The sequence below is a fragment of the Schistocerca serialis genome, chromosome 2 (genome assembly GCF_023864345.2).
Source record: "Schistocerca serialis cubense isolate TAMUIC-IGC-003099 chromosome 2, iqSchSeri2.2, whole genome shotgun sequence".
NCBI lineage: Eukaryota > Metazoa > Arthropoda > Insecta > Orthoptera > Acrididae > Schistocerca > Schistocerca serialis.
In genome coordinates, this window is record NC_064639.1 from 804,856,939 (window position 1) to 804,875,326 (window position 18,388).

The following is an 18,388-nucleotide window of genomic DNA, read 5'->3' on the forward strand; positions in this document are numbered from 1 at the left end:
CGTCTGCCTTTCTACCGAATTCCACCTACGTACTTTACTGGTGCCGCATTCTTGTTATATCCACGTGCTATAACAGGCGTCAACTCTTCATTGAGGAGCTGCAACCGGGGCTGAGTTCCACCTACTCTTCAGCACGGTCAAAATGGCAGGGCTCGTCCGGGATTTGAACCAGGGACCTCCTGCACCCAAAGCAGGAATCATACCCCTAGACCAACGAGCCACCTGGCTGGAGCAGTCAAGTTAATCCCAAGTAGTGGGCCTCACAGGGAACACAAACTTTCACGCGAATTCGCAAGATAAACGCTTTCTGCAGGCAGCACTCACCACTGATGAGAAGAATATTAAAGGCAACGAATAAAAAGCGAAATAACTTCATCGAGCACTGCTTATGAACAGCCGGCAGTGCCTCAGTTTCGGTATGTGGTTTCTCAGGGTTAAGAGAAGGCGAATGCACTAAACAAAAGAACATCGGGAAACCAAGCACCAACTCATAACGAAAAGATTGCACAATATACTGCAAGCAAAACTTCCAGAAGACGGATACTGAAGACGCCGCAGACAAAAGAATTATTCTATGCAGTAACGATTATCTAGGAAGCGTGAATTGCATGTGCTGCTCCACCACACAACTTCTTTTGATACTGTTTTACTTATTCTAAATTTTCATTACCTGATCGTCTCTAAAATACTGTGCGGTTATCACCTGGTTTCCAACAGCGATAGTAGTAAGTAAGTCGACTACAAAGTCTTTCAAAGTAGGTCAGACACAAAAAAAAAAAAAAAAAAAAAAATTCGGAGCTGCGTGTAGCTCATGTCATTCTGCTTTCAATCGTGGATCTCCGGCTGGGAGTAGTGGCGTACTTCTGTAATCCAAGCTTCTGGGAGGCCGTTGTGTGGGAGAGATCTGGAAACAACTACAGATTCGACCGTTCCACGAGCTCAGGAACGGCCGCGAGGCCTTCATCGAGCTCTGCAGGTCGACAGATGATAGTGTGGAAATTTCGGCAAGCGGTGGGTAAGGGTTAAGAGATGCCAAACGCACTAAACACAAGAAAGTCGGGTAACCGAAGCACACCACTCATAACGAAAAGATTGCGGAATGCAGTGCGAAAGCAAAACTTCGAGAAGACCAACTCTGAAGCCATCGGCGAGCTAGGAATTATTCCGCACAAGAAGCGATCATGTAGGAAGAGCGAGCCGAGGCTGTCGCTCGACCACACAATAAATTTTTGCTTAATCCCAATTTGCAGTACCGGTTCGACACTAGAATACTGCGCCTTGGTTCTTCCAAAAGCGATAGTAATAAGCACGTCGACTGCAGTGTCATTTGGGGTAGTGAGTCAGACATGGAGAGGATATGAGGCGGGTGGAATATGCAACGACAGGGGCATTGCAGGGCGGCCGCCGGCTCCTTGCGCTGTGGCGCACCGGTGCCGGCGGCGGCCTGGCTGGGCTGCTGGTGCCTCCATGTAGAGCTGCCGCCGAGCCCAGGCAAAGTGCCGCTAACGAAGCGATTGCCTTTGGTGACATCTTTTGCAATAACGACTGCGCGAATCGACGGTATCTCGTAAGGAAGGAAAGAGCAGCAGCTGCCGCCGAGCCCAGGCGCCGTGCCGAACACGCAGAAGGTCCCCGGCTCGATTGCGGGCGGAAACCCGTTTTCGTCGCACTCAGCAAGACACTTGCTACGATCTCTACTGTGTTCATTTAAATCAACTTCAAACGTTCCATCAGCAGGGTGCACATGGCTCAAATGAAACATGAAACGGTTTCAGAACTGGTTGTCGGATTTTAGCGCTGACTTGGAGGCCTGGAAATGCGCGAAACAGCCGCCGCCATGCGATTTGTTACCACACCGTTGTACAAAACGCGAGGGCTCGTCCGGGATTTGAACCCGGGACCTCCTGCACCCGAAGCAGGAATCATACCCCCTTTTTTTTTTTTTTTTTTTTTTTTTAACCACTTTTTTTTTTTTTTTTTTTTTTTTTATGGAAGATTTGAACCAAGGACCTTTTTTTTTTCTACCCCCTTTTTTTAAATAAAATGGAACTAAAAAAAACAAGTGCCACCGCCACTTTTCATCCTATAAAAAAAAAAAAAAAAAAAATAAAATCTGGGCCACTTCAGGCGTTGGCTCCTGACTAAACCTACCCCAAGGAGCTGCCTATATACCAGGGGAAATATGGGAAATCAAGGTTAGGGCTATCCTTACAAACAAAACAAAATTTTCCTTTTTCTGAATTTTATTTTAATTTTTATTTTTTTGTTTTATATTTATTTTATTTTATTTTATTTATTTATTTATTTTTTTTTTTTGTGTAATTGATCAGAGGCCTTCTGCGCCCCGCTGGTAATATGTTGAGTCACGTCTTCTCGAAATTGATGTGTTCCGTTCAATTGTTCAGAAATATTCATTGGTTCAAGCAGGAAACCTTCTCCTCTCTTGGCTTAACACATTCCAGCTGCGAGGCGGCTCGTGGAAAGCACTCCCAAGGAAGTTCGAGAAAAATTGTCTGTATTTTGGGTTACGGACAACGACATAATGACGGTCATTGAGGTATGTCCAAAAATCGAGTACAGAGTCTACAGTTTGTCCAAATAAGTAGTGAATGGCATGTCCGCGAATCCAATTCACAGCATTGGTCTTTGTCCGAGGAAAATAGTCACGTTCCGGAAATAATAATGAAAGGGGAGTAATCCGATCCGGAATGTCCCGCGTTAGAAAAGCCACAATACGTCGAACCAAGTGCCAAACCTCCGCCGCCGGTCCGCAAACAAACCGATGTTCATCATTGTCTGGCACTCCACACGTGGAGCATAGAGGTGATTGGGCGAGGTGGATACGATGAAGGCGAAATTGGTTGATTTGCTTACCATTGACAGTTATGTACCAGACAGATTGAACATTCGTGTCAAGGTAACAGGCGAACACCGCGCGCCATACATGACGCCAGTCAACCTGTGGGAACTTTAGTTCAATCGGGTTAGGAGGACGACCTAATTGGAGGACATTGTATACTGCCTTTGTCTTGAGTAAAAGCTGTCTTGGTAAGGTGAGGCGTAGATAACTGAGTTCCAGAAAGAAGTACCGTATATAATGGAACTGGGCCGGAACATCCGAGATCATCACTGGGGCTGACAGTGAGGCCGGCGAGTATGCCGACAGGAGGAGACCAGTGAGGCTCGTTGGGCAACGTGTCCATACCGTCATCTGGGAGCTGACAAATAGGGCGCGAGCTCTATCCGGCACGTGAAACAGACCCATCCCACCTCGTTCACGGAGAAGAGTAAGGGTCGCATAGTTAACTTTGAACAACATCCCAGAGCTGACGAAAGATGCCATCGCTGCCAACATGCGACGTGCCACAGTAGGCGGGAAAGGTAGAACTTGCGCTACATGGGGAACTCGGGATGCGATATATGTATTGACATATCGAGCTCGTTGGAGAATATCTAGGGATCGAAGGCGATGGTCCATAAGACCTGCTCTGATCATTAAAAGGAGGCGTCGGCAGTTGATGGTGGCTGAACGCCGGAGATCAGATGAAAAATCTATTCCCAAACAACGAATGGTATCAACGGTGGTGAGAGGTGTAACGCACTCCACGGGAAGTCCCGTGCCAATGAACATAACTTGTGACTTACGTACGTTTAAAGAGCTACCCGACGCCTCACCATAAGTCGCTACCCACGTCAAAACAGCTCGAACTTCGTCGGCATTACGTAAACAGATGACGACATCGTCAGCATAGGCCGTGCAACAGAATCGGTAGCGATCTATGGACAACCCTACCAAACGTTGTCTTAGTCCACAAAGCAAGGATTCCAAGGAAAAGGCGTACAAAATTGCTGATAGAGGGCAACCTTGACGTACGGATCGACCTATTATTATCGGTGGAGTGAGTCTGCCATTGTACATAATCCTGGATGAGGCACCCCGCAGAAGGCGCATCACTACCGTGATAACGGCGACCGGGAAACCCATATGGTGGAGAACGGCCGTAAGGAACGAATGGTCAACCCTATCGAAAGCTTGACTGAAGTCCAAAGACGCAAGTGCCCCAGAGAGGCGTTGTGCCTGGGTAACGGCGATCATATCCCTGTAGCGGCATAAAGCCGTGCGAATATTGTTGTCGCCTCCCAAAGATGCTTGGTCTGGCGACACAACATATCGGGCAACGTTTTTAAGTCGTGCTGCCAAAAGGCGAGTGAAGATTTTCATATCACTGTTAAGGAGGGTGAGGGGCCGATAATCACTGATATTGTTGCCACCGTGCGGTTTATGTACAGGAATAATAATTCCTTCCATGAAAGCGTCCGGCACAGGTACTTCCGGAGACATCAGTTCCCGACAGATGGAGGTGAAGGTGGACTCTAACAAATCACGGAAGGTGCGATAAAATTCGAGGGGAAGACCGTCGGGGCCCGGGGAGCGATTGATGGTTCCTGCCCGGATCGCATCGCGGACTTCCTCATCAGTCACCTCCGACATCAATTCAATCGCCGCATCTCCTGGGATACCACCGAAGTTGAGCTGTGAGACTTCCTCGATCAACGCTGGGGAATGTGGAACTGCGGCGTAGAGCTGCCGGTAGTGGGCGTGAAGCACATTCCCTATGGCAGATTGGGTTGCGTAGCGACGCCCGTCTTGATCCGTTAGGACGTGAATCAATTTTCGGCGTCGATTTTGTCGTTCTTGGACGATATGGTACATCGACGGATGTTCATGAGGCATGCGATCAGCAGTACGAGATCGTACTATCGCCCCTTCCAAATGCCGTCGCATGAGATTGGAAATTTGGGCCTTAGCTTGGTTCATCCTTGTATGGCGCTCAGGGGAGGCTGGAATCGCGGAGCATTCTCGTAGGATCCTGTAGTAAAAGTCCATAGTGCTCTTCCTCCAGGCGACAACATCTTTGCCATACCGGATTAAAGTTTTTCGAAGAGCAGGTTTTGCACACTGGATCCACCAGGATATGGTAGACGGATACGTGGGTCGGCGTCTATTACATGTGATCCAAGTGTCTTCTATTAGAAGTCGACAGTCAGGTGAATTAAGAAGTGCCGTGTTCAGTTTCCATAAACCACGTCCGTGCCATACTGCCTGTCTTGTGAGAACAACATCACAGAAGTAAGCCTCATGGTCTGAGAAAGCAACAGGCCAGATTTCAGCCTGTCGAGTGTGTTGAATTAGGGATCGCGAGATGTAGATGCGATCCAGTCGGCTAGAGGAGTGCGCAGTGTGGTACGTAAAGCCCAAAAGATCACCGTGAACATGTCTCCACGTGTCGACAAATTGTAGCCGCGTGACGACTGTTTCCAGAGCGGCGCACGGTGAGTGACGCGGCAATTGATCCTGAGGTCGCTGGGTGCAGTTGAAGTCTCCACCCATGATCCAGTCATCGTGTGGTCCCATAAAAAGGGGTGTGACTTCATTCGCGAAGAAGGCATTGCGTTCACGACGGTAGCTGGAGCCCGACGGCGCATAAATATTGATGATGCGTACACCAAAGAGAGTAAGGGCCATACCTCTGCCGCTGGGGAGGTATAGGACATCTTCGGCAGGAAGACCTTCGCGTAAGATGATGGCAACACCACTACCGGTGTCCGAGGCGGGAGAAAGATGCACCGTGAAGCCATGTGGTGGTGAAAAATCGGCGACATGCACTTCCTGAAAAAGCGCAATATCTATGTCCGCATCATAAATCATATCGCGGAGCAGCGCTAGTTTGTGGGGCGCACGAATGGTCGCGAGGTTAATCGTTGCGACACGATAATGCTGGTGTTGGAGTCCCACAGGCACAGGCGGGGTTTCTTCTTCAGGAGCGAGAGGTCGTCGATCTTGCCGGTCCGCTGAAGAGGCTGCTATTGTGGAGAGTTTGCGGGCGCGGGCGCAACCGATGGAGGTGCCCCATCATCAGCAGCGTCCACCCCAGTCCCTTCGATCTCCACGTCGTCTGCCCAGGAGACTGATGCTGCGGTAGGGCATCGGCTGTGCACGTCATCCACGTGGAGAGGAGACGTAGTTTTCGTCTCATCGGATAGGCTCTCTTCAACGTCGACCTGTGGGGGCGACGGCGTCAGTAATGAGGGGTGTTCGTTGCCAGTGGTCGCCTGTGGCGGGTCTGTCGCATCAGCCTTTCGGTCATCAAAGATCGGTTTGTCGTCCATCTTCGGGTCTGCATCCCCGGTATCCATCCGTAGAATGGATTCATCAGGGGGTGTACGGCTACGTTTCTTTCTCTTTCGTGTCGACCCTTGTTTTCGAACAAGTCGTTCAGAGTCCGATGGCGGGTGGCTTTCGTCTGACTCCGGACCAGTCTGAAGGAAAGCAGAAGTAGGTACCACTCCCGGATCAACGTCCATCTCAGTAGCATTTTCAGTCACAGTGCTGCGATGATTCGGCAGGTTAGGATCTGGCGTCTGGGGCACCTCAGAAGGAATCTCAGGAGCGGTTGTATCTACCTGATCAGACGACGTCAACGGAGCAGGAAGACTCTGTGTAGACGTGCTACCTTCCTGGGCAACCTTGGCGTATGTAACAGGGATCTGAGTCATCACCGCTGGGGACGCTTCCTCGCCGACCGGCGTCTGGATCAGGCGGCGTCGCATGCAGGCGGATCTGACGTGGCCTTCTTGTCCACAACCCGCACATGTTCGGGGTTGGCCGTCGTACATGACAATGGCTCGCACCCCGCCAATGGTCAGGTATGATGGAATATGTTTTTTTAGTTCAATTTTGACCTGACGCACACCATTAAGGACATGGTAGGTCGTGAAGGTTTGCCATTTTTCTTCTACGTAACCGATGACGTTACCGTATGGTTGTAACGCAGAGACAACTTCGTCCTTCGGCACTTCAAAAGGTAGTTCAAACACCCTAATCGTGCGTTGACCGTACTCTGCGAGTTCAAGTGTTACAGCTCCGACGTGACCACCAGAGTATTTGAACTTAAGTCCATTGGCATGGCGGCGAATAACATCTTCACACACCTCGGTGTTTGTCATTTTAATATGAACGACACTACTCATGATCGAAAAATGGATTCCGATAACGTGGTTAGGATCTAAACGAACTTCTTCACGTATGAACGTTTCAACTTCATGTGCACGAGGTCGCGCATGTTCAGCTGGGAAGGAAACTTTAAGGGTCGCACGGCGGTAAGCGCTCGACATGTTGTTCACAGTGGACGGACGCAAGCCTGAAAGCTACGACGCGGAAGTAAACAACGCCTGCAGCGGAGCACTGGCCGGCGCGCGGGGCCGTCCGCACGCTGCCACGGCTGAGAGCCGACTAACTACAAAGTCTTTCAAAGTAGGTCAGACACAAAAAAAAAAAAAAAAAAAATTTCGGAGCTGCGTGTAGCTCATGTCATTCTGCTTTCAATCGTGAATCTCCGGCTGGGAGTAGTGGCGTACTTCTGTAATCCAAGCTTCTGGGAGGCCGTTGTGTGGGAGAGATCTGGAAACAACTACAGATTCGACCGTTCCACGAGCTCAGGAACGGCCGCGAGGCCTTCATCGAGCTCTGCAGGTCGACAGATGATAGTGTGGAAATTTCGGCAAGCGGTGGCTAAGGGTTAAGAGATGCCAAACGCACTAAACACAAGAAAGTCGGGTAACCGAAGCACACAACTCATAACGAAAAGATTGCGGAATGCAGTGCGAAAGCAAAACTTCGAGAAGACCAACTCTGAAGCCATCGGCGAGCTAGGAATTATTCCGCACAAGAAGCGATCATGTAGGAAGAGCGAGCCGAGGCTGTCGCTCGACCACACAATAAATTTTTGCTTAATCCCAATTTGCAGTACCGGTTCGACACTAGAATACTGCGCCTTGGTTCTTCCAAAAGCGATAGTAATAAGCACGTCGACTGCAGTGTCATTTGGGGTAGTGAGTCAGACATGGAGAGGATATGAGGCGGGTGGAATATGCAACGACAGGGGCATTGCAGGGCGGCCGCCGGCTCCTTGCGCTGTGGCGCACCGGTGCCGGCGGCGGCCTGGCTGGGCTGCTGGTGCCTCCATGTAGAGCTGCCGCCGAGCCCAGGCAAAGTGCCGCTAACGAAGCGATTGCCTTTGGTGACATCTTTTGCAATAACGACTGCGCGAATCGACGGTATCTCGTAAGGAAGGAAAGAGCAGCAGCTGCCGCCGAGCCCAGGCGCCGTGCCGAACACGCAGAAGGTCCCCGGCTCGATTGCGGGCGGAAACCCGTTTTCGTCGCACTCAGCAAGACACTTGCTACGATCTCTACTGTGTTCATTTAAATCAACTTCAAACGTTCCATCAGCTGGGTGCACATGGCTCAAATGAAACATGAAACGGTTTCAGAACTGGTTGTCGGATTTTAGCGCTGACTTGGAGGCCTGGAAATGCGCGAAACAGCCGCCGCCATGCGATTTGTTACCACACCGTTGTACAAAACGCGAGGGCTCGTCCGGGATTTGAACCCGGGACCTCCTGCACCCGAAGCAGGAATCATACCCCTAGACCAACGAGCCTATTCGTTCCGAAAACGCACTGCATGTGAATGACGCCACCTTTGATGGCCTCACCATGTAGGGCTGCAGCTCAGCCAGCGTTCTCCCTGTCTGTCGCGGTTGGATTGTTTCCATCGACGTCTTTTACTACAGGAACTTCACGAATCGGAGGGAGCTCGTAGCCGATGCCCTTGCTAACACAGAAGAGAAACTGTTGCTATTACGAGTCTCCGGGTGGTACATGAAAATGACCGTTGTTTCCGTGGTGTAGCGGTTATCACGTCTGCTTTACACGCAGAAGGTCCCCGGTTCGATCCCGGGCGGGAACACAACAATTTTAATCTACATTTCGGATTTCATTTCCGAGATGACCTCACGTCCGCGTATGCAGAGACAAGCAATGTTGTATGCTAGACGGATAGGGCGTCATTTTACTGTCAAATACTGTTGCTCTCTTATTGCACCGGTATTTGGTAACTGAGAACGCCCCTAGCTCCATTATGGCAGGCAAAATTTATAATCCGGTTCTTCAGGGCTACTTCAAGTGCGCTTGCTACTGGCTTTCCTGAGCTCACCCTACTCGCCTTGTCACAGCTCTGTCAAAGTGTGATGCAAACTAATAATGAGAAACTCTTAGCCACGCTCAATCTTACATGCCACCCCTTGGTTGTTGCCGTCGCTAGTAAGATGAGGGTAGACTGTCGCACAATTAAGCTGAATCTCCACTCACGGTGCACATATCCCGCAAAGACAACCTTGTTTTCCGTTGCATGCAAAATTACCGTCTGCCTTTCTACCGAATTCCACCTACGTACTTTACTGGTGCCGCATTCTTGTTATATCCACGTGCTATAACAGGCGTCAACTCTTCATTGAGGAGCTGCAACCGGGGCTGAGTTCCACCTACTCTTCAGCACGGTCAAAATGGCAGGGCTCGTCCGGGATTTGAACCCGGGACCTCCTGCACCCAAAGCAGGAATCATACCCCTTTTTTTTTTTTTTTTTTTTTTTTTTTTTTTTTTTTTTCGCGGGCAAGTGCTCTACCATCCTTTTTTTTTTTTTTTTTTTTTTTTTTTTTTTTTTTTTTTTTTTTTTTTTTTTAAATCCAATGTCAGGCTTACCACCTTTGCTGACATACATGTTGTTGTACTATCGCATAAATAGTGTCTACAAAGTCCATATGTTGACAAATAGTGGCTACTTAGAAAATTAATTAATTAATGAAGTGAATAAAACTGAAAATTCCCAAATGAAAGACATGAAGACATTGCGGATAGTACAAATACAAAAGAAACATGCTCCTGTAGCAATGAAATGAAATTCGTGTCGGGGGCGACACCTGCTCACGACCCGACGTTCGATAGAGCAAGAGAGCCATCTATCGACTCGTTCTCCAGACGTTGGTGTAAGACTGGGTCGTCTTCTCGAAATGAACTAAGGGTCCGTAATTGTGATCGATGTCTATCTCGGCTTCTTCGTCTATCTCATCTCTCACCCGTCACACCCCATCTGGCCGGCGGGTCGGTAAATGTAAGTCGCAAGTAATTAGCGAAGTCTTGTCTATATTTCTTATGCTGTTGCAGCTTCGTGTGTCCATCCAGGAGAAAATGCCAAAAATCAATTTTGTCCTTTTCCGATTCGTTATACACGTAGCCCACCACCATTCCCCGCACCCATGTCACTGCATTGGTTTTTTGGACCGGGAAATAATATTCTTGGGGGAAAAAAAGCGTGTCTGATGAAATTGTGTGAGGGGCGGAGCGTAACAGGAACGCCAATATCTGTTGTGCCAAGTGCCACACTGGAGCCGTCCCACTACATGTTAAACGATGTTCATCAGTGTCCACTGTTGCGCAGCCTAAACATAGTGGAGTGTCTGCCAAATGAATCGCGTGCCGCCGTTGATTCGTTGCGAACTTCCTATTTATCACCACATACCATGTTGAGCGTACCGACGTTGGGAGGTAAACGTTCCGTATAACGCGCCATATCTGTCGCCAGTTCTTGTCTGGGTACTTCTTTTCCAGGGTATTCCTGGGGCACCGGCGCAGTAAGAGTTGGTATACGTCTCGCGTCGTCGGTAGTCGTGTTGTTGGGAAGAAATCTCTGACATAGCTAAGCTCCAAAAAAAAAAGACTTGAAATGTGACAGCTTCGGTGAAATATGGCCCACATCGACTGGGGGCAGCATTGAAGTGGGCGCTAGTACGTCGGCCAACGCACCCGAGATATTGCGAAATTGACCGCGCCACTGTCGGAAAATCGTACTGACGAATAACGCCCGTGCCTTTTCATATACGTTCACTAGACCAAGTCCACCCTCTCCAGGTGGTAGCGTAAGCGTTGTGTATCGGATCTTAAACAGGTGTCCCACACTCACGTAGGTTCCGAAAGTTGCTTGTATCCGTGATGCCATTGTGCGCGTTAAAGGCAGGACATGCGCTACGTGAGTGAGTCTCGGTGCTAGGTATACGTTAACATAGGTCACCCTCTGAATCATATCCAACGCTCTTAATTTCTGTAACAGCACCATTGTCCGCATCAGCTTCAATATGCGTCGGTAGTTATCCGCTGCTGTCCGCTGCACATCCGTGTGGAACGTAATACCTAGGCATTTTATGGTCTTAACCAAGATGAGCGGGCCTTCCTCCCCCGGTTGTAATCCTCGACCGACATTCATGCAGCGTGTTTTTTGTAGATTAAGCACGCTTCCTGCCGCCATCCCATATCGCTGTATCCATGCCAACGCCGTACGTACTTCTTCGCCTGTCCGTGCCACCAGCATCATATCGTCGGCATAAGCGCGGCAATGAAAGGTCAGTTGTGGCAACGGCACTCCCTCCAACCGTCTTCGGAGACCATATAGACAGGGTTCCAAAGCCATTGCATACAAAAATATCGAAAGGGGGCAACCTTGACGAACTGACCTTGAAATAACGATGTAGTCAGTGCCCCGCCCATTCACCGAGACCTTGGATCGTACGCCGTGTAACAGTCGCATGATCACTAGGATGAAGGCCTGTGGGATTCCCAATCTGCCCATCACCGCATGCAAAAAGGTATGATCCACTCTGTCGAATGCATGATCGAAGTCAATAGCGACGAGTGCCCCACGCACTCGGCATGCCGCTGCTAACGCGATGATATCTCGGTAGTCACTGAGCGCCGTATGTACGTTGCTCTTACCGCCGAGGCAAGTTTGATCTATGAGGAGTCTATCAGAAAGTGAAGACCGCAGGCGAGCCCCAAGGATGCGCGCGAAAATCTTATAGTCGCAGTTCAAGAGAGTGAGTGGTCTATAATCTCCTGGATTTCTGCCACCGCGTGGTTTGGGTATTGGGATGATGATACCCTCCGTGAATTCGGCAGGTATCTCAGTCTGCGGTAACAGGAGTTCGTTGTACATCTGAATCCAGGTCAGTCCCATGAGGTATGCAAAGGCGCGGTAAAATTCAATTGGGAAGCCGTCCTGTCCTGGGGACTTGTTCGGAGCCCCCCTGGCAATTGCGTCTGTCAGCTCGTCCTCTGTTATCGCTGTGATGAAAGTCTCTGCATCCAGTGGTGGTCCTCTATCTGGCATTTCCGAGATGACATCATGTAGTGTCTCGTGGTTCACATGTACAGGTCCATATAACTGGCGGAAATAGTCGGTAAACACATGCGCAATATCACGCTGGTGCACAACTTGCTGGCCAGTTTCAGAGATTAGTTCCCTGATCAAAGTCCTGCGTCGTCGTTGGCGTTCACGTACCACGTGGTGCATGGAGGGGGTTTCGGCAGCAACTGTGTCCGCCAGTCTCGCCCGGACCATTATACCTTCCATTCTTAGTCTCGTCAGCTGTAATAACTTGGCTTTTATCCTGCGCATGGCCGTGTGCCTTTCCGGCGATGGTTGTTGGGTCATCAGCTCCCTCAGGGCTGTAAAATAAAAATCAGCCGTTGTGCGGTTCCACTGCGATTTGTCCTGCCCGTATCGTATCAACGTTCGCCGTAACGTTGGTTTTGCGCATTTAATCCACCACTGGAGAACCGAGGTGTATGCTCGTTGGCGGCGAACGCAGGTCTCCCAGGCCGCCTCTATCGACCGGTGACATTCAGTGTCACGTAAAAGTGCACAATTCATTTTCCAGTGACCTTTACTCCGCCATATCTTCTGACGCGTTAGTGAAATCGTACAGACGTACGCCATATGATCCGTAAAAGCCGCTGGCCAGATTTCGGCATCCAGTATCGTCGTCCGTAGAGTGCGTGTCACGTACACTCTATCAAGTCTACTCGCCGAGTGTCCCGTGACAAACGTATAACCCGGTCTGTCACCATGCTGCAGTTCCCAGGTATCCAGAAGCGCCATTTCGGTAATCAACGCACGCAGTTCCATGCATGGCACATAATGAGGTACTTGGTCCTTTTTGTCGACGACACAATTAAAGTCGCCGCCCACTATATAGTTATCAAAGCGTCCAGCGAACAACGGTGCTATCTCTTCGGTGTAAAAAGTCGCCCTTTCTCTTCGTTTTGTGGAGCCAGATGGTGCGTATAAATTGATGAAACGAACGCCGTCGACAGTGACCGCTATGCCGCGTGCCGAAGGGAGAGACCTGACGTCCTCCACTCCTATTCCTTCCCTGGTGAGAATCGCCACACCGCATCCACTTTCATCGTGCACTGAATAATGTGCCTCGTAACCGTAGAACTCTGGCGGCGATGTGAAACGCACTTCTTGTAGGAGTACAATATCCACGTCCGCAGCGCGTAACATATCTTTCAGCATTTGAATTTTAAGCGGTGTCCGTATGCCATTAATGTTTATCGTGGCAATGCGGTACGCCTGGCTTGTGTTCATCAGTTGTAGGGCGGTGTCATTAAGCGTCCATCTGCACCCCCGGCGCTCCTCAACACACTAAGTTGGTCAACATTTCCCGACCCCTCCCGGCCTCTGGCCAGGACTGTCCTCAATCGTCGCGTTCGTATTTTCATCCTGTTCCTGTTGGTCCATTTCTTGCGCCCAGTCCCCCAGCATATTTCCGGAACTGGTCGAAGGATGGGAGGTAACGTTGTCATCGCTCTGATGTTGGACAGTTGTCATCTCCACTTCCGCCTTCCGGTTACCAGAAGGAGAGTTCAAGTTATCGTCGCTTTGTAGTTCCTGCATCGTCATCTCGGTATCTGTTGAATCCACTGGTCTCAGGTCGATACTGTCGTTGTCGTCCACTGTCCCCTCGGGACTATGGCTATCGTCAGCAGAAGTCAGTCGACGCTTCTTTCTTCTCTTCGGCGAACGCTGTTTCCGTTGCCTTGCTTCCGCATCGGCTGTTGGGGTTGCGTATCCTCCGTCTTGGGCCTGGCCTATCACGCTCTCGGTGGAAGCACTGGCAGCCACCACGGATGAGCCTGGAGCGGCCGTCAGCTGCATCTCTTCTGTGGTGTCCTGTGTCTGCTGTGGTGGAACCGGTGGTCGGAGTTCCAGCCCGTTGGCGTCCATGTTCTCTATAGGGGGCAGCTGCTGGTGCCCATCGGAAGTCTCCCTCACGTCGCCTCTCAGGGCTTCCACAAAGGTCAACGGTAAGACAGTCGTCGGTTGTGGCGCCTGAACGTCATCCCGTGGAGTTTGCACTAAACGTCGCTGGAGGCATTCCGAGCGGACGTGACCTTCTTTCCCGCACCCCGAGCAAGTGCGAGGTTGCCCATCATAGATTATAATCGCTCGACAACCTCCTATGTACAAATAAGAGGGGACGTGCTTGCGCAGTTCTATCCGTATTTGTCTCACCCCATTTAAAACGGGGTACGTGGTAAAACTCGTCCATTTTTCGGCCACATGGGATAGAACTGTACCATATGGGCGAAAGGCGTCGGTAACAAGTTCAGACGGGACCTCAAACGGAAGTTCGAAGACTCGTATAGTGCGGATCCCCATTCCTGCATGATCGACTGTAACCGCACCAACATTCCCGTCGGCATGACAGAAACGATACCCGTTCGGTGATCGTTGTAGAAGTCTTTCGCAAGCAGCCTCGTCAACAAGCTTGACATAGACGACGCTTGAAACGAGCGATAAATTGATTCCCACGATTTCCTGTGGATCGATTTTTACCTCTTCTCTGAAGAAACGTTCAATCTCGTGTGCCTTTGGTCGTGTATAGTCGTTCGCAAAACTGAACTTCAAAGTCGTTTTTCTGTACGAGTGTGCCATCTCGTTCGAAACTCACAACACCGCACACGCGAAGCTGCTCCGGCGTAAACAAACAGGCGCGCGCACCACAGCGCGGCCGGCAGGCAACACGGTCCGCACTGTGTCACTGCCGAAGGCAGACTGGTTATCACGTCTGCTTTACACGCAGAAGGTCCCCGGTTCGATCCCGGGCGGGAACACAACAATTTTAATCTACATTTCGGATTTCATTTCCGAGATGACCTCACGTCCGCGTATGCAGAGACAAGCAATGTTGTATGCTAGACGGATAGGGCGTCATTTTACTGTCAAATACTGTTGCTCTCTTATTGCACCGGTATTTGGTAACTGAGAACGCCCCTAGCTCCATTATGGCAGGCAAAATTTATAATCCGGTTCTTCAGGGCTACTTCAAGTGCGCTTGCTACTGGCTTTCCTGAGCTCACCCTACTCGCCTTGTCACAGCTCTGTCAAAGTGTGATGCAAACTAATAATGAGAAACTCTTAGCCACGCTCAATCTTACATGCCACCCCTTGGTTGTTGCCGTCGCTAGTAAGATGAGGGTAGACTGTCGCACAATTAAGCTGAATCTCCACTCACGGTGCACATATCCCGCAAAGACAACCTTGTTTTCCGTTGCATGCAAAATTACCGTCTGCCTTTCTACCGAATTCCACCTACGTACTTTACTGGTGCCGCATTCTTGTTATATCCACGTGCTATAACAGGCGTCAACTCTTCATTGAGGAGCTGCAACCGGGGCTGAGTTCCACCTACTCTTCAGCACGGTCAAAATGGCAGGGCTCGTCCGGGATTTGAACCCGGGACCTCCTGCACCCAAAGCAGGAATCATACCCCTAGACCAACGAGCCACCTGGCTGGAGCAGTCAAGTTAATCCCAAGTAGTGGGCCTCACAGGGAACACAAACTTTCACGCGAATTCGCAAGATAAACGCTTTCTGCAGGCAGCACTCACCACTGATGAGAAGAATATTAAAGGCAACGAATAAAAAGCGAAATAACTTCATCGAGCACTGCTTATGAACAGCCGGCAGTGCCTCAGTTTCGGTATGTGGTTCCTCAGGGTTAAGAGAAGGCGAATGCACTAAACAAAAGAACATCGGGAAACCAAGCACCAACTCATAACGAAAAGATTGCACAATATACTGCAAGCAAAACTTCCAGAAGACGGATACTGAAGACGCCGCAGACAAAAGAATTATTCTATGCAGTAACGATTATCTAGGAAGCGTGAATTGCATGTGCTGCTCCACCACACAACTTCTTTTGATACTGTTTTACTTATTCTAAATTTTCATTACCTGATCGTCTCTAAAATACTGTGCGGTTATCACCTGGTTTCCAACAGCGATAGTAGTAAGTAAGCCGACTACAAAGTCTTTCAAAGTAGGTCAGACACAAAAAAAAAAAAAAAAAATTTCAGAGCTGCGTGTAGCTCATGTCATTCTGCTTTCAATCGTGAATCTCCGGCTGGGAGTAGTGGCGTACTTCTGTAATCCAAGCTTCTGGGAGGCCGTTGTGTGGGAGAGATCTGGAAACAACTACAGATTCGACCGTTCCACGAGCTCAGGAACGGCCGCGAGGCCTTCATCGAGCTCTGCAGGTCGACAGATGATAGTGTGGAAATTTCGGCAAGCGGTGGCTAAGGGTTAAGAGATGCCAAACGCACTAAACACAAGAAAGTCGGGTAACCGAAGCACACAACTCATAACGAAAAGATTGCGGAATGCAGTGCGAAAGCAAAACTTCGAGAAGACCAACTCTGAAGCCATCGGCGAGCTAGGAATTATTCCGCACAAGAAGCGATCATGTAGGAAGAGCGAGCCGAGGCTGTCGCTCGACCACACAATAAATTTTTGCTTAATCCCAATTTGCAGTACCGGTTCGACACTAGAATACTGCGCCTTGGTTCTTCCAAAAGCGATAGTAATAAGCACGTCGACTGCAGTGTCATTTGGGGTAGTGAGTCAGACATGGAGAGGATATGAGGCGGGTGGAATATGCAACGACAGGGGCATTGCAGGGCGGCCGCCGGCTCCTTGCGCTGTGGCGCACCGGTGCCGGCGGCGGCCTGGCTGGGCTGCTGGTGCCTCCATGTAGAGCTGCCGCCGAGCCCAGGCAAAGTGCCGCTAACGAAGCGATTGCCTTTGGTGACATCTTTTGCAATAACGACTGCGCGAATCGACGGTATCTCGTAAGGAAGGAAAGAGCAGCAGCTGCCGCCGAGCCCAGGCGCCGTGCCGAACACGCAGAAGGTCCCCGGCTCGATTGCGGGCGGAAACCCGTTTTCGTCGCACTCAGCAAGACACTTGCTACGATCTCTACTGTGTTCATTTAAATCAACTTCAAACGTTCCATCAGCAGGGTGCACACGGCTCAAATGAAACATGAAACGGTTTCAGAACTGGTTGTCGGATTTTAGCGCTGACTTGGAGGCCTGGAAATGCGCGAAACAGCCGCCGCCATGCGATTTGTTACCACACCGTTGTACAAAACCAAGGGCTCGTCCGGGATTTGAACCCGGGACCTCCTGCACCCGAAGCAGGAATCATACCCCTAGACCAACGAGCCTATTCGTTCCGAAAACGCACTGCATGTGAATGACGCCACCTTTGATGGCCTCACCATGTAGGGCTGCAGCTCAGCCAGCGTTCTCCCTGTCTGTCGCGGTTAGATTGTTTCCATCGACGTCTTTTACTACAGGAACTTCACGAATCGGAGGGAGCTCGTAGCCGATGCCCTTGCTAACACAGAAGAGAAACTGTTGCTATTACGAGTCTCCGGGTGGTACATGAAAATGACCGTTGTTTCCGTGGTGTAGCGGTTATCACGTCTGCTTTACACGCAGAAGGTCCCCGGTTCGATCCCGGGCGGGAACACAACAATTTTAATCTACATTTCGGATTTCATTTCCGAGATGACCTCACGTCCGCGTATGCAGAGACAAGCAATGTTGTATGCTAGACGGATAGGGCGTCATTTTACTGTCAAATACTGTTGCTCTCTTATTGCACCGGTATTTGGTAACTGAGAACGCCCCTAGCTCCATTATGGCAGGCAAAATTTATAATCCGGTTCTTCAGGGCTACTTCAAGTGCGCTTGCTACTGGCTTTCCTGAGCTCACCCTACTCGCCTTGTCACAGCTCTGTCAAAGTGTGATGCAAACTAATAATGAGAAACTCTTAGCCACGCTCAATCTTACATGCCACCCCTTGGTTGTTGCCGTCGCTAGTAAGATGAGGGTAGACTGTCGCACAATTAAGCTGAATCTCCACTCACGGTGCACATATCCCGCAAAGACAACCTTGTTTTCCGTTGCATGCAAAATTACCGTCTGCCTTTCTACCGAATTCCACCTACGTACTTTACTGGTGCCGCATTCTTGTTATATCCACGTGCTATAACAGGCGTCAACTCTTCATTGAGGAGCTGCAACCGGGGCTGAGTTCCACCTACTCTTCAGCACGGTCAAAATGGCAGGGCTCGTCCGGGATTTGAACCCGGGACCTCCTGCACCCAAAGCAGGAATCATACCCCTAGACCAACGAGCCACCTGGCTGGAGCAGTCAAGTTAATCCCAAGTAGTGGGCCTCACAGGGAACACAAACTTTCACGCGAATTCGCAAGATAAACGCTTTCTGCAGGCAGCACTCACCACTGATGAGAAGAATATTAAAGGCAACGAATAAAAAGCGAAATAACTTCATCGAGC

General features: G+C 50.0%; 7 non-coding genes across 7 annotated transcripts; 2 read left to right on the forward strand and 5 right to left on the reverse strand.

The window, feature by feature from the left end:
* Positions 1-148: 148 nt before the first annotated feature.
* On the reverse strand, positions 149-220 carry Trnap-ugg (transfer RNA proline (anticodon UGG)). Its single transcript has one exon. It is a non-coding gene; the product is annotated as a tRNA-Pro (tRNA).
* Positions 221-8,431: 8,211 nt separating this feature from the next.
* Positions 8,432-8,503, reverse strand: Trnap-cgg (transfer RNA proline (anticodon CGG)). The gene has a single exon. It is a non-coding gene; the product is annotated as a tRNA-Pro (tRNA).
* A 235-nt stretch (positions 8,504-8,738) lies between these two features.
* On the forward strand, positions 8,739-8,811 carry Trnav-uac (transfer RNA valine (anticodon UAC)). The gene has a single exon. It is a non-coding gene; the product is annotated as a tRNA-Val (tRNA).
* A 6,643-nt stretch (positions 8,812-15,454) lies between these two features.
* Trnap-ugg (transfer RNA proline (anticodon UGG)) lies at positions 15,455-15,526 on the reverse strand. The gene has a single exon. It is a non-coding gene; the product is annotated as a tRNA-Pro (tRNA).
* Positions 15,527-17,174: 1,648 nt separating this feature from the next.
* Trnap-cgg (transfer RNA proline (anticodon CGG)) lies at positions 17,175-17,246 on the reverse strand. Its single transcript has one exon. It is a non-coding gene; the product is annotated as a tRNA-Pro (tRNA).
* Positions 17,247-17,481: 235 nt separating this feature from the next.
* Trnav-uac (transfer RNA valine (anticodon UAC)) lies at positions 17,482-17,554 on the forward strand. Its single transcript has one exon. It is a non-coding gene; the product is annotated as a tRNA-Val (tRNA).
* Positions 17,555-18,155: 601 nt separating this feature from the next.
* Positions 18,156-18,227, reverse strand: Trnap-ugg (transfer RNA proline (anticodon UGG)). Its single transcript has one exon. It is a non-coding gene; the product is annotated as a tRNA-Pro (tRNA).
* Positions 18,228-18,388: the final 161 nt, after the last annotated feature.